General features: G+C 35.7%; 1 non-coding gene across 1 annotated transcript; it reads left to right on the top strand.

Annotated features, from left to right (window-relative positions):
* Positions 1-14,569: 14,569 nt before the first annotated feature.
* LOC128282300 (small nucleolar RNA R71) lies at positions 14,570-14,676 on the top strand. The gene has a single exon (XR_008272522.1). It is a non-coding gene; the product is annotated as a small nucleolar RNA R71 (small nucleolar RNA).
* The last annotated feature ends 422 nt before the right edge of the window (positions 14,677-15,098 follow it).

The raw sequence follows: 15,098 nt of genomic DNA, 5'->3' as shown, positions 1-15,098 counted from the left end.
TCACACATCCATATATGCATATAATGAGCATCAATTATGATGGTTAATTATTATTATGACTCGGTTTAGTGGTCCCAAAACCACTTTCCGACTAGGGTCAATTTAGGGATGTCACAGGACTCAACTCAACGAGCTCGGGCGTTCGCATCCATAAGTGAACTCGGACGCAACTCAACGAGTTCGGATGCCTAGTTACATCTCACGAACTCGGACTCAACTCAACAAGTTCGGACATTCGCATCCATAAGTGAACTCGGACTCAACTCAACGAGTTCGGATGCTTAACCATCCTAGTGACATGTCACTTGTATCCTAATCTATTCCTAAGGTTCAAACGGGCTTTTTCCCTCGATCACACATCTTTGCCGTCTTCCACGGAATATCGAAATCGGTACTTCGGTGATAGTTCATACTCATCAAGTAATTCACATAATTACATATTATTCAACAATAACCACAAAGCATAATATTTCATGATAATAATCAGCATCATATCATATAAACAACATTAAATTGCTTAAAATGACAATTATGTTACTACATTTACACATGAACTTGCCTTGGTACCAAAATACAAAGATTTTGCAATTTAGTCCACAATCTTTTCTTTTCCTCAATTGAGGTCGATTCCACGTCTTTCTTGATCTAAAATAACACATTTAGCTTATTTGATACTCACATTATCAAATTAATCCTTAACTCAAATTTTGGCAAAATTACAATTTTGCCCCTAATCTTTTGCATATTTACATTTTTGCCCCTAGGCTCGGGATTAAACTTTATTCCTTATTCTTATGTTTTACAACATGCTGATCACTTTTCTCTTCTATGGCAACATCAAATTCTCACTCTAACATGTACTTGTGAATATTAGGTATTTTTACCGATTAAGCCCTTTTACTCGTTTTTGCTTAAAATCGAGTAGTACAAGTTGTCTAACATAATTTAAAACCCCATATTCTATCATAAAACATCAAAATACACAAATTTCACCTATGGGTATTTTTCCAAATATAAACCCTAGGTTGAATTATTGCTAACATAAGCTTAATCGAGCTACCGGATTCCAAAACGTAAAGAACATTAAAAGCGGGCTTGGAATCACTTACTATGGAGCTTGGAAGCTTGAAACAAACCCTAGCTATGGAGAACCCTTGAAATTTCGGCCTAATGAAGAAGATGGACAAAATTGGCTTTTAATTTTGTTTTAATTCATTTTAATAACTAAATGACCAAAATACCCTTACTACTAAACTTTCCAAAAATTCCTTCCATGTCCTAATTTTGTCCATGAACTTAAAATTGGTCAAATTGCTATTTAAGACCTCCTTATTAATATTCCAAAACAATTTCATACTAAAAACTTCTAGAATGCAAGTTTTGCAACTTATTCGATTTAGTCCCTACTTTCAATTTAAGCACTTTAGGCATAGAATTTCATCATGAAATTTTCACACAATCATGCAATCATATCATAATCATCAAAATAATTATAAAATAATTATTTCTATCTCGGATTTGTGGTCACGAAACCACTATTCCGATTAGGCCCTAATTCAGGATATTACACATTCTATACGGAGCTATCGAAATCAGAGTAGTCCCTGGTACTAATTCAATGCCAAACTCAACTTCTTGAATCAAAGGTAATCCCGGAAGTTCTTCAGGAAACAAATTAGGGAATTCACAAACAACATGCACTGATTCAACTTTTTTTTCTGTTACTTTTGAATCAATCACATAGGCAAAATAGGCTTTACAACCTTTTTTCACATAATTTTGAGCTTTCATCGACGAAATCATAGCCGTTAACCCATTCAAATCACTAGATTCAATTCAGTATTTCATTATTCTTGTATCTCAAATCAATAGTTTTTCATTTGCAGTTCACAATAGCATCATGAAAAGTTAACCAATCCATGCCCAGAATTATATCAAACTCATCAAAAGGTAATAACATCAAATCGGCTGGAAAATAAATGTCTCGAAACATTAACGGACAATTCTTGCACACTTTGTCAACTAAAACACTTTTACTTGGGGGTTTGATACTCTAATCATGAATTCAGTAGACTCTACAGGAAAAGTCTTACTGAATACTAAATTCATGCATATATACGAATGCGTCGATCCTGGATCTATCAATGTAATCATAGAAGTATCATAAAGTATAAAAGTACCAGTTATAACATTAGGAGACAAAGCTTCCTCACGTCCACGAATAGCATAGGCTCTGGCAGGTGCACGAGCCTCTGATCTAACAGTGGTATCTTTAGTCCCTCTTTGACTACCACTCATATTTCCCGTACTTCTCAAAGGTCTACCTCGAGTTGTATTGCCACTTGGCCTCGAAATTTGCACAATCTCATGCTCTACAGACTCAGGACATTCACGGATAAAGTGATCTAAGGAGCTACATCTAAAGCAAGCTCGGCCATTCAATCTACAACTTACCAGATGTCTTTTACCACAATGTCTACACTCGGGTCGATCAGATCAAATTTCTAACACTTACAATATAAGTAGCTGGAGTTCTGAAACTTGAATGCGATTTAGTATGATCTCTACTCGAATGTCCCACATTAGCCTTTGAATGGTTATAATCATCTCAGAATTTCTTTGATGCTGTATGAAATGACTTTCTCGATGATATTTTTTGCACCTCTCTAGCCTTTTCTTTTCTTTTTCTCGAGTTCTTCAGCTTTACATGCTCGTTCAACAAGCACAACAAACTCTTTTATCTCCAGAATTCCGACTAGCAACTTGATGTCTTCATTCAAACCATCTTCGGATCTCTTACACATTATTGCTTCAGTCAAGACACATTATCGTGCATATTGGCTCAATATCACAAATTCTCGCTCGTATTCCATAACAGACATACGAACCTGTTTTAACTCAAGAAACTCTTTACGTTTCTAATCAATGGATCTCTGACTGATGTATTTCTTTCTAAACTTAGACTAAAAGAACTCCCAAGTCACTCATTCTCTCGGAACCACAGATATCAGTGTCTTCCACCAATGATACACTGTATCTCTCAGAAGCAAAACGACACACTTAAGGAATTCGTCGGGAGTATATGATAATTCATTAAACACTAGTAACGTATTCTCTAGCTAAAGTTCAGCTTTCCCAGCATCATCATTAGTAGTAGCACGAAATTCCTCGGCCCCATATTCTCTAATTTTTTTGACAGGAGGCTTTTTCAATTGAATCGGATTAGCTTGTGCCATTACAGGGACTTGTGGAGAATTTAATGGGGGTGAAGGTTGTGGCACAGCCGGATTAGTTCTCATATATTGAGTAAACTAATCATTCATTATTTGGTAAAAGGCTTGCTTAGCCTCTCCCTCATGGCTACTAGTCACAGGTTTAGAATCAGATGGCGCTGCCCCTTGAGCGGGAGCAGGCACATTACTTTCAACATCGTCAGCTACGGCTCGTTCGGGATCTATTTACTATGTAAAAACACATTTTCATTGTCAGGAATCATCATATTATCGCAGTTCATATATATGGCATGTATAGCTAGACACACATACGCTACGTTAGTCCTAGAATCGACTAAACCGTAGCTCTGATACCAACCAAATGTAACACCCATAACTCGTATCCGTCGTCAGACTAGGGTTAAAAGGCATTACCGGAAATATTGGAAATTTTGTATTCATTTCACAAACAATATAGCATCATAGTCAAACATCAACATGAAGTCCCTTTCTTAGGTCAACGAGACCTTAAACATGCTTTAGAAAGAGGTCGAGACTAAACCGAATGATACAAAATTTTTCAAAACTTAAACATTTTTTCTAAGTTACAAAGGTCACACGCTCGTGTGAATAGGCCGTGTGCCTCACACAGTATTAGACATGCTCGTATGTCCAGGCCGTGGCAAAACAGCGCATACATACTGACTTGTCCACACGGCCACATAACATGCCCGTGTGCCAGGCCGTGTGATAATTAAGGAGGCTACTGACTTGGATTACACGGTCGAACACATGCCCATGTGCCACACATGACCGATAGACATTCCCGTGTGTCTAGGCTGCGTCAAAACTGTAGGGTATACTGACTTTAAATCGTAGGGTACCCCAGGGGACACACGGTCATGTAACATAATTGTGTGTCGCACACGGCTGAGACACACGCCCGTGTCTCTGCCCGTGTGGACAAAAATAGGCTATTTGCAAAGCCAAATTACCATCCATTTTAGACCATCCCTACAAGCATGAAACCAAGCACATTTCATATCCCAAAGGCAGCCAAAAAACATACTAAATCATGCATAAAATTTATATCAAAAGCACATGATTCATACATCATATTAATCCATTTCAATTCATCACATCATAATAACTTCCCAAATCAATTATGAAACTTACCAAAATTAACCATTTCATTTGGACATTCAAGAGCGCATCAAAACATACCATTTTTGAACACAAAACATATACCAAAATTCAGTCATAATTTCATCCATAACCAAGCCATATCACATGGCTAGATATACATGTCTCAAAACACATTCAAAGTTCTCTAGCCTATACATGCCTTGCTGTGATATATACATTTTCAGAAGGTACCAAAATTAAGTTCGATAGTGTGATGATGATCCTCAAAGATCCCCGAGCTCCCGGTAGCTTTTATAATCTATAAAACAGTTAAAACACACACAAAGTAAGCTTTCAAAAGCTTAATAAGCCATATACAAATAAACTTAATACATTGCACAATTCTAAACCAAATCATTTTTGTAGCTCATGACAAAGCATAACCATAAATCCTTAAGTCTCATATATTGTATATATATTTCATATGTCCACATATGTTCATATACTTACCTTTCATTCTCAAACATGACATACATTTCAAACGTACCTGAATCGGAGACACAACCACATAGTTACTCATTTTCTCGGAATGCCTGTTGAACCGTTCGAAATCATTAAGGATACTCGAATAGCTCGAAAAACTCGTACAATGCCAATGTCCCAGACGTGGTCTTACATGTAATCTAATATCGATGCCACTGTCCAGACAGGGTCTTACATGAAATCAAATATGATGTTGATGTCCCAAGCATGGTCTTACACGTAAATATCAAATCGATGCCAACATTCCGAACATGGTCTTACACGAAAATACATATCGGAAGTCCTATGTCATGACATATGTATCCTAATTATTCTTATGGTTCTCACGGGGCTTGTCGAACGTCATCACATTATCAAACCTTTCTCATTTTCAATTCATATATCCACTCATCATTGTTCAATAGCATACAAACAATAATAATTCAATTCAAAACACATTAATTTGTATAACGACTTACCTCATATGGATTCTAACAAACGAAATCGACTACTCGACGACTTTCGACTTTCGACTTTCCTTGATCCAAATCCGTTTTCTTTGGTTCTTGATCTATATAAATTCAAATTTAATTTTTTCAATCTCACATTCATTCAAATAAATCCATTGACACATATTTAGGGTATTTTATAAATTAGCCCTCTCATTTTCACATTTTAACATTAATTCATAAAATGACAAAATACATAAAAATTTCCATATACACATGCTTAGCCAAATTTTCATGTAGTTCATATAAGCCCATATATTTTATTTATTTCACATTTATTTCTTTAATTTCTTATTTTTACAATTTAGCCCAAAATACTCAAATTCATCAAAAATCCCAATACAAAACATAGTAATCTAACACATATCTTTCATTTTTCATCAACTATCATCACAAAACTCATAAAAGCATGAATGGAATAATTCAAAATCACCATCAAATTCAGAAATTGAGACATGGGCTTGATAGAACACAAAGGAACGATCACAAAAACATAGAAATTATCAAAAACCGATCAAAAACACATACCTAATTAATGCTTGAGCTTGCCGAAACTTAGAACTCTTCAACTTAGGTTTTTCTTTTTTATTTTCGGTGCATGAACACTAGAATAAACTTAATTTCATGTTTTGTTTTATTAAATACTTGATAATACATCAATTACCATTTTGCCCATCATTAATAAACATTCAAAACATTAACATATAAGGTCATTATTGTCTGCTTACCATGTAAATGGCATATTAACAACATAAGGACCTCTCATTTAAAGAGACATAGCTATTAGGGATTTTTAACAAATAGCAAGTCACTTTTTCATTTTCTGTGATTAGGTCCTTTCTGCAAATTAAACACACAAACGATCAAATTTTAAAATGTAACTTTCATAGATATCAATTCACATATTATAAGCACGAAAAATAATATTAAAATATTTTTTTGACTTAGATTTGTGGTCTCAAAACCAGTATTTTGGCTAGGGTCTAAACCGAGCTGTTACACCTAGGATGATTGGCACCTCTTTATTTGCTTCAAAGTCTAAAATAACAAAGTTAGCAGGAAAAATAAATTTTTCTACACGTACCAATACATCCTCAATTTTTCCTACTAGATGTGCTAAGGATCGTTCTTCTAGTTGAAGTGTAACCGTAGTAGGTCTAACTTCACCTACCCCTAATTTCCTCAATATAGACATGGGCATCAAGTTTGATGTGACCACGGCCCAAGACCAACCCAAAGCTACGATGGAACCTATGGAGCTACCAACGGGGCCGATTACTCAAGCTTGAGCTAGAAGGTTCAAAGAAGCTATTATGGGTTTAATTGACCGAGTTTGGGGTAATGCTGTTGCGGAATTTATCAAACGATCATGGATAAGCAATCCATGCGTGCCTTACAACCTGTTCAAGCTTATTTAGCTCAACTTTAGCTCTTTTTAAACTTGTGCATTTTGTTTCCTGGAATAAACAATTAATTCAGTTTTGGTTAATTTAGTTTAATTAGTTTAAGTTATTAATTAAGTTATAATTTAGACAACTTTAATATGAGTTTAATTATGTCATAATTTGGACATATTTAATAAAGGTTTTTAATTATGTCATAGCATAAGACATCTTAAATATATGTTTAAATATGTCCTAGTTTAGACACCTTTAATATATGTTTTGTTTAGACCAATTAAATTGTGACTAAGCTATTTTAATGTGTCTTGTAGGGTATTAGTAGACAACATTTAAGAGGAGAACATGCATATGGATGACATTAAAAGGGGGAGCTGCTGGTTGCTTTCTTCCATGCAACCTTTCATGTATTGTAAAGGCCACAAGTGTTTTCACACTTGTTCATTCAGATGAATAATCATGTTCACACCAAGTGACCATCCAACGTTAAGTGTTCACACCAAGGGGCTGCTCAATTTCGGCTATTCACATTTAAGCCTTTTATGTGCCCCATGCAACCATTAAGAGCTATTCTTCAAGGTAGCATCTTAGCTTGTTCACACCTACTTGACCGATCATTTCCCATGCTTATTCAGCTCCTTCCTAAGACTAATTGAATTAGCTGATTGGGAACACCAAAGTCCAAGGCTATTGGCGTCACGAAGGCATGGGAGACCTCAAAGGACTTGTTGAAAAGCTCATAGAGCAATCGGCTCAATTAAGATGAATTAAAGGCTATCCATTCGACTAGACCTTGTTTTTAGAAATAAATATTAAGCTCATTTCATGTAATTCAGACTTTGGACACCTTTATGAGCAATATAGCTTTTATGAGTTATTTCAACTCTCTTTGCATCTTTTGTGACTCAATTTGAGTTATCTAGCTTAGCTTGTGGTGTCATCCTTGATTCACTTTAACTTATCATTCAAATGAGTGTGGTGTTCGAAAATATACCATTGGTTGCTATCTTGATTTAGATAGCAGGTCAAGGTTTTATCTATCTTCCTATCCATCTTAAGTGTTGTTATAAGTTTCGGGTCAATACTATTTATAGTATTGGTTCACTCTTCAACCTTAAGCATATTCCATCCTATCAAATTTCCAACTTTAACTCACCTAATCCTTTATTTTAAACCGGACCATAACTTAACTATATCTAAAACATTTGAACCCTTCTTTGTTAAATCTATACTTAGCCAAATTTAGCTTTTAACTTCAAGTTGAATGATACTTCTCAATTTTACGATTGGGAACATTCACGAGTCGAAAACACTCATGAGCATGAGTCTATATTATTTGGTATTAGAGCTGGTTAAAATCGAGAAGTACGAATGTTCTAGTATACCCAGTGTAACTTTTCAAAAAAATCAAAACAAATCTGTGATAAAAAATACATATATAGAAAATTGAAGTGTAAGGTGTGAAATATATATATATATATATATAAAGATTTGAAATTATAATAAAAAAAAAGAGAAAGGCTAGTTTCGAAAGTGAATTGTTTCCCGAGCTCTAAAATTTCCTTTTTACAAACAATTTTGCCACACTTCAAGTTCCTATCTCCTTTTCTTTTAGCCTACCCTATACAAATATCAATACTTACCCTTTGCAACATTTTTGAAGCTGAGCCACAAAGATTTTCTGATAAGTCTAAGGCAGTCACTTACGAACTTAGAGAGGTGAATACAAGTGGAAAAAGGCAAAAGTGAGTAAGAGCATTAGAGGGTAAAAGCCAAAAATGAGCATAAACATGAGTGGAGTGGACAATAATTTTCTTTTCGAGTGGATTGGTGACGTCTTGTAGTGAGGAGTAAAACATTATGTCTCGAAGCCCAGAAAGAAATGTGTGATACAAACTCGTTTTGGTTTTGTGATTCGAGTCGTCTAAATGCTTGATTGTAAAATTAAGTAAGGTTGACTTGTTTGCAAAATAGGCTCAAAATTGATAAAGATAGACTTAAACAATCTGGTTTTGAGATAGTATACGAAACAACGATTATAGAAACATACAAATTATCAAAAAATCAAAACAAAAACATACCTCAATTAAGCTTTAAACTTGCCGAATCCTAAAACTCTTTTCTTTTCTTTTTTTTTCTTCAATTTTCGGCACAAAAACAACATATAATGCTTATTTGCATGTTTTATTTTAACACATATTAACTTATTAAACATTTTACTATTATAACCTTTATTAAACTATTATAAAATCACATAATGGATGGTTATTAATGTCCATTCAAACTTCCAATGGTCAAATAACAACATAAGGACCTTTCATTTAATAAACCAAGTAGCACTTTTAACATCTAGCATATAGCTTTTACCTTTTACGCGATTACGTCCTTTTTGTAAATTAAGCACACAAATAGTTAAATTTTCATACGAGACTTTCACACATGCTCATTCACATACAATAGGCACAGAAAATCATATTAAAATATTTTTCCAACTCGGATATGTGGTCCTGAAACCATTATTTCAACTAGGGTCAAAACCAGACTGTTACAATTATCCCCCCTTAGGGATTTTCGTCCCCGAAAATCTTACTGTTAAACATAGTCGGATATTGCTGTCTCAAAGAATCCTCAGGCTCCCATGTAGCCTCTTCAATACCATGGCGATGCCACAATACTTTTAATAAAGGAATTTTCTTATTTCGTAACTCTTTAACCTCGCGAGCTAAAATACGGATCGGCTTTTCTTCGTAAGTCATATCAGACTAAATATCTATCTCAGATGGTGAAATTATATGCGAAGGATCAGATCTGTATCTTCGAAGCATCGATATGTGGAATACATTATGAATCTTTTCTAGTTCTGGTGGTAACAACAATCTATATGCTACTGGCCCAATACACTCGATAATCTCATACGGGCCAATGAATCTCGAACTCAACTTGCCTTTTCTACTAAACCGAAGCATTTTTTCCATGGAGACACTTTTAGAAACACTTTGTCGCTGATCTCAAACTCAATGTCTTTTCTTTTTAAATCTGCATATGATTTCTGACGATTAGAAGCTGCTTTCAAACTATCTCGAATCACTTTCACTTTCTATTCAGATTCTTTTATCAAATCAACCCCGTGAATCTTATTTTCGCTGAGCTCTATCCAATACAAAGGTGTTTGGCATTTGCGACCATATAAAGCTTTGTACGGTGCCATTTTGATGCTCGACTGAAAACTAATATTATAAGCAAATTCAATCAAAGGTAAGTATTGTTCCCACATACTTTCAAACTCAAGAATGCAACATCTCAACATCTGAATAATCTACTCGGATTGACTGTCCGTTTGCGGATGACAAGCAGTACTAAAATGCAATTTAGTACCTAAAGCATCTTGCAACTTCTTCCAAAATCTTGATGTGAATCTCGGATCTCTGTCTGACACTATAGAAAATGGTACACCATCTAGTCTCACGATATTAGAAATATATAACTCAGCTAATTTATCGAGTGAGTAATCCAATCGAATAGGAATAAAATGAGCCGATTTTGTCAAACGATCAACTACAACCGAAATTGCGTCTTTATTTCTCGGAGACAGGGACAAACCCAACACAAAGTCTATGGTCACTCGATCTCGTTTCCACTCTGGAATCATAATCGGTTGTAGTAACCCAGATGGCACTTGATGTTCAGCTTTAACTTGCTGACAAATGAAACATTTAGAAACAAATTCAGAGATATCTCTTTTTATTCCAGACCACCAATAATGTTGTTTCAAATCATTATACATTTTTGTACTGCCCGGATGCACAGATAACCGACTACTGTGGGCTTCACTTAGAATCATTTGAATTAACTCTGGATTTCTCGGAATACAAATCCGATCTCAGAACCTTAAACAATTATCTTTATCAACTTTGAAATCTGAATCAGTCTCTACATTACACTGAGCCCATTTAGCCAAAATCTCATTATCAATATTCTAAGCTTCGATAATCTGTTGTAAGAACAAGGGTCTCACTTTTAATTCAGCTAAAACTGAAACATCATAAGATAGAACCAAATAAGCATTCATCGCCCGCAAAGCAAACAACGATTTTTGACTCAGAGCATCAGCAACAATATTTGCTTTTCCCGGGTGATAATCAATCACAAGTTCATAGTCTATTAGTAGTTCTAACCATCTTCTCTGTCACAGATTCAAATCTTTTTGCGTCATTAAATACTTCAGACTTTTATGATCAGAAAACACATGACATTTCTCACCAAACAGATAGTGACGCCAGATCTTCAAGGTAAACACAATAGTAGTTAATTTGAGGTCGTGAGTCGGTTAGTTCTTTTCATGCGGCTTTAGTTGTCTCGAGGCATAAGCTATAACCTTTCCTTCTTGCATCGAAAACAACCTAGTCTGTTCAATGAAGCATCACTATAAATTACAAATTCTTTACCCGATTCAGGTTGAACCAAAATCGAAGCTTCAGTCAATAAAGCTTTCAACTGATCAAAGCTGTTCTGACTCTCTTCAGACCACTCAAACTTCATATCTTTCTTGAGCAATTTTGTCAACAGAGTCGCAATCATCAAAAAACCTTATACGAATCTTCTATAGTAACCAACAAGTCCCAGAAAACTGCAGACTTCAGAAACATTACTTGGAGGTTTCCAATCCAAAATAGCTGAGATTTTGCTTGGATCAACTCGGATATCGGAGGCTGATACAATATGACCCAAGAAAGCAACTTCTCGTAACCAGAATTCACATTTACTAAACTTTGCATACAACTGTTTATCTCGTAAAGTCTGTATCACTATCCTCAAATGCTCGGCATGTTCAGATTCATCACGTGAATAAATCAATATGCCATCAATGAATGCCACAACAAATTGATCTAAATACGGTCTGAAAATTCTATTCATCAAATCCATAAAGATAGCAGGTGCGTTAGTCAATATGAAAGGCATAACTAAGAATCCATAGTGACCATACCTCGTTCTGAAAATAATCTTTGGAATATCTGAATCTTTCACTTGCAGCTGATAATGACCCGATCTCAAATCTATTTTCGAAAACACAGTAGCTCATTTCAACTGATCAAACAAATCATCAATTCAGGGCAGTGGATACTTATTCTTGATAGTCACCTTGTTCAACTGGAGATAATCTATACGTCTTTCTTTTTCACAAATAGAACTGGAGCACCCCAAGGTGAGAAACTCGGTCTAGCAAACCCTCGATCTATCAATTCATTCAACTGAGATTTTAATTCCTTTAACTCGGTCTAAGCAATTCTATACGAATCTATCGAAATCAGAGTAGTACCAGATACTAATTCAATGCTAAACTCGACTTCTCGAATCGGAGGCAAACCCGATAGTTCTTCAGGAAACAACTTTCTTTTCTGATACTCTTGAATCAATCACATATGCAAAATAAGCTTCACAACCCTTTCTCATAATACTCAAAGCTTTCATCAAAGATATTACAATAGGCAATCCATTCAAATCACTAGATTCAATTCTGACTATTTCAACATTCTTGCATCTCAAATCAACAGCTTCCCATTTGCAATTCACTACAGCATCATGCAAAGTTAACCAATCCATACCCAAAATTATATCAAACTCATCAAATGGTAATAGCATCAAATCAACAGGAAAACAATTGTCTCGAAACATTAACTGAAAATTCTTTCAAATTTTATCAACTAGAACACATCTACCTAAGGGGTTCGAAACTCTAATTACAAATTCAATAGACTCTACAAGCAAAGCCTTACTGTTCACTAAGTTCATGCATATATATGAATGTGTCGATCCAGGAATCACAAAAGTATCATAAAGAGTAAATGTACCCGTAATGACATCTGGCGATAAAGCTTCCTTGCGAGCTCGGATAGCATACACTCTAGCAGGTGCACGAGCTTCAGATCTAATGGCTGTGTCTTTCGTTCCTCTTCTTACATTTCCCAAATTTCTGGGAGGTCTACCACGAGAAACATTACCACTCTGTCTCAGATTAGGAACATTATCTTTTTCAACTAAATCTGGGCAATCTTTTATAAAATAATTTCTTAAACCACAACTATAACAAGCTCGGTTATTACCAAAGTGTTGTCTTCCACATTGATCACATTCAGGCCTTTCATTCTTTGTATTATCAACACTAGCAACAGACGTGGCTGAAGATTTGAAATTCGATTGCAATCTAGCAAAATCTCTATTCGAATGTCCCACACTAGTCTTTGAACGACTGGTATCATCACTAAACTTCTTGAATCCAGATTGAAATGATTTGCCCGATGATCTCTTTCGTACCTCTCTAGCTTCAAAATTAGCATTTCTTTTCTCTTTCCTAAGATCTTCCGCTGTACATGCTCGTTCAACAAGCACTACGAATTCTTTGATTTCTAGGATACTAACGAGCAAACGAATATGTTCGTTCAAACCATCTTCAAATCTCTTGCACATTATTGCTTCTGAAGATACACATTCGCGGGCATACTGACTCAACCTTACAAATTCTCGCTCATATACTATAATAGACATATGGCCTTGTTTAAGCTCGAGAAACTCTTTGCGTTTCAGATCAATGAATATTTGACTGATATATTTCTTTCGGAATTCAACTTGGAAAAAATCCCACGTAACTCGTTCATTCAGAACCACAGATATCAAAGTTTTCCACCAATGATACGTCGTGTCTCTCAGTAGTGAAACGACATATTTTATACATTCTTCTGGACTCAAAGACAACTCATCAAACACTCTTATTGTGTTCTCTAACTAGAACTCAACTTTTTCTGCGTCATCACTTATTGTAGCTCGGAATTCTTCAGCTCCATATTTTCTAATCTTATCAACTGGTGGTCTATTCAATTGTACCAGATTCACTCGTGGAATAATAGGAGTTTGAGGAGAATTAACCGGGGGTGGAGGTTGTTGTACAGCCGGATTAGTTCTAATATATTGGGTGAACCAATCATTCATCAATTGGGGTTCTAGAATTTTACCACTTCGCAATACCACAGCCTTGATATGTTCTTTCCCAAATTTCTTAGATTCTCAGTATTGATCGACAAGGTTCCTTGCGATCTATTACGAAGCTCCCTACCTAACTGACCCATTTGGTTTTCCAAATTTTTCAATGTTGCTACTTGGCTTTGGATCAAAGCGTCATTCTTTGCCATGTACGTTTTTAACAAGTTCTCCAAACTGTTTGATGCCTCAGCTTGAGGTGGTTTTAGGAGCTTGTTGATTAAACCTTTGAGATTGGTTAAGTCTATGCTACAAGAATTTGTTGTTCAATCCATTTCCTTGGTTGCTCCAAGAAAAATTAGGATTATTATGCCATGAAGGATCGTAGAAGTTGGACTAGGGTCCTTGTCCAATCCTATTTTGATGTTGGTTCCCCACATAGTACAATGACTTAGGATTTGAGGGACAATTCTCAAAAGAATGACCTTCCCCACAGTACACATAGGAAACTACTTCAAACAGACTTCGTGGCTGAGCTGCGAAATTATTATCACTATTAGTGATAAACTGTTTTAACATAGAGGAAATAGACGATACATGAGCTGATAACGAAGTAAGGGCATCAACTTCATGAACTCTGGCTACACGTCTTCCTGAAGTTGTTCGATTTGTTGGCCATTGATAGTTATTACTCGCGATCCTCTCAATGATCTCATAAGCCTCATTATAAGACTTAGACAAAATTGCACCATTCGCAGAAGCATCTACCATCAATCTTGCATGTGCACTGAGACCATTATAGAATGTCTCCAGCTGGATACAATGTGGAATCCCATGATGAGGACACTTACGAAGTAACTCCTTGAATTACTCCTAAGCCTTATACAAGGACTCGTCATCTAATTATTGGAAAGTTGTAATCTCGTTCCTCAACTTAGCGTTTTTGCTAGGCAGGAAATACTTAACCAAAAATCTCTCTGCTAATTCTTTCCATGTAGATATGGAACTTGGTGGCAATGAATTGAGCCATGCTCGTGCTCAATCTCGCAACGAGTACGGAAACAAATTCAACCTTAGTACGCCTTCAGTCACACCGACTATCTTGAATGAATCACTCACCTCCATAAACAATCGAAGGGGGAGATGTGGATCTTCTGTGGGCATACCACTGAATTGGCCCACCGTTTGGAGAATTTGAAACATCATTGGTTTCAATTCAAATTGGGCTGCCCCAATATTTAGCCTTCTAATTCCTGGATTTAACTCACCCAAAAGTTGCACAGCGTATTGTCTGATGTATCAATCCCTATCATTGGCAATGAGGATGGGATTTCATACACAATCGGCTTCATTACGTT

Source organism: Gossypium arboreum, chromosome 1 (genome assembly GCF_025698485.1).
Source record: "Gossypium arboreum isolate Shixiya-1 chromosome 1, ASM2569848v2, whole genome shotgun sequence".
NCBI classification, from domain to species: Eukaryota; Viridiplantae; Streptophyta; class Magnoliopsida; order Malvales; family Malvaceae; genus Gossypium; species Gossypium arboreum.
Note: the sequence above shows the minus strand (reverse complement) of the source record. Positions and strands in the feature narration are given on the sequence as shown.